The sequence below is a fragment of the Sinocyclocheilus grahami genome, unplaced genomic scaffold, assembly GCF_001515645.1.
Source record: "Sinocyclocheilus grahami isolate Dianchi unplaced genomic scaffold, SAMN03320097.WGS_v1.1 scaffold4242.1, whole genome shotgun sequence".
NCBI classification, from domain to species: domain Eukaryota; kingdom Metazoa; phylum Chordata; class Actinopteri; order Cypriniformes; family Cyprinidae; genus Sinocyclocheilus; species Sinocyclocheilus grahami.
The window spans coordinates 4,649-6,479 of record NW_015509217.1 but is presented as its reverse complement, the minus strand read 5'-3'; the positions used below and the strand labels follow the sequence as shown (position 1 = coordinate 6,479).

At 39.3% G+C, this 1,831-nt stretch overlaps 1 pseudogene; it reads left to right on the top strand.

Moving 5' to 3' along the window:
• The first annotated feature begins 182 nt into the window (after positions 1 to 182).
• On the top strand, positions 183 to 1,399 carry LOC107576729 (elongation of very long chain fatty acids protein 6 pseudogene; annotated as a pseudogene).
• Positions 1,400 to 1,831: the final 432 nt, after the last annotated feature.

Here is a 1,831-nt window from a genome sequence, read left to right as displayed (position 1 = left end):
TTTTGTCTGCTGAATGCATTGGTCAACAACATTGCCCTGATTAGATATTCAAATATTCAAGGACAAGAACATGCAAGTTCTAACTGAATGCCTTAATCTTTACTCACTAAATCAACAACACAATACTTTCACCATTTTCAGAACCTAAAGAAAAACAAGATAGCATGTCAAGATAGCCATAGCAAACCAGCGTTTATTCACCAAACAATTTACGAAATCTTTTACTCTCTCTATTCTCTACCTACATTTCTCTCACAATCAGTCTCTTGGCTCTTATCCTTCCAGGAGACACACTATTCATCGTCTTGCGGAAGCAAAAGCTGATTTTCCTGCACTGGTATCATCACATCACAGTTTTGCTCTATTCCTGGTACTCCTACAAGGACATGGTGGCTGGTGGGGGCTGGTTCATGACCATGAACTATCTGGTGCACGCCGTCATGTATTCTTACTACGCTCTACGGGCCGCCGGCTTCAAAATCTCTCGCAAGTTCGCCATGTTCATCACCCTGACGCAGATCTCCCAGATGGTGATGGGCTGTGTGGTCAACTACCTGGTGTATTCGTGGATGCAACAAGGCCAAGAGTGCCCATCCCACGTGCAGAACATTGTGTGGTCGTCCCTCATGTACCTCAGCTACTTTGTGCTCTTCTGCCAGTTCTTCTTCGAAGCCTACGTCACCAAGACCAAATCCAATGCAGCCAAGAAAAGCCAATAAATCAAGAAAATTATTTTAAAAAATGTAATCAAGGAGAGGTGGGGAAAAACTAAATGGACCAATGATTGGTAGAGGATGGATGAGTCTTTACAGTTAGGGCTTACGAACTTGCAGAAGAAAGAAGCAAAGACCATGAGGGGCTACTATCAAAGCTTGTGCATACTGTACTACTAACGTATAGAGATAAACCTCCCCGCCACTAGGGAAGCTCTATTGAGCTGCACTGAGAAATCATTACGATTATATCAGTTGAACAAAAAAAATGTGTCTTTATGTAATGTTTATGTGCCCAATACAATTCTCTGTATTAAAAAAAAAGTGTATAGATTAAAAAAAAGGGATGAAAAATAAATTAAAACAGAATTAAGTCGTCAGAATGGACTGGGACATTTTGAAAAAGGAACTTACATGGATAGAATTAATATTTGTGTGGTTATGTCTAAACATTAAATGTTACTGTTGCATTTTTATTTTTATTGATTAGATAGATCGTGTGCGGTAGTTTTGTACGAAAGCCATGTCAATGGAAGACTGGTAAATGTTGAGCTAAAAATGCCACAGTGTGTTCTGTGTTCAGCGTCGCAGCACCAAAATTCTCTCAGGTCTTAAGAGTTTTCCATTTGATGTTCATATTTTAGAAATAAAAAGAAAACTAAACAAAAAACAAAATAGTCAAGGTAGTCAAATAAGCCTGAAATGTTAATGCCATTGGATTACTCATACACACAAGCAACCACACATGTAAATAAAAAATAAAATAAAATAAAAAGACCATTGAAGGCCATTTTGAGAGGACACTGGGGCCAAATGATCATCAGAACACCTGAGGCCCTTGTGGAGTATGAATCATCGGACCTCTCTGAATCTGTGTTTGTTCTGACCTCTGAAAGGCCTGGTCTTCTTCTCATGGCTTAAGGTCATCATTATCATCCATTCCAAAGGCTGACGGCATAGAGAGTCTAGCCCTGCCTGGACCATGAAGTCAAGCATACTTAAACAAAACGTCTATATCACTGTAACAAATCAGAATAATATCTGTCACTGAATGGTGTCCTTTGTGCTCTTGTGCATTTGCACTGTATACATGTAAAGCATCTATAGACGATTTTAAC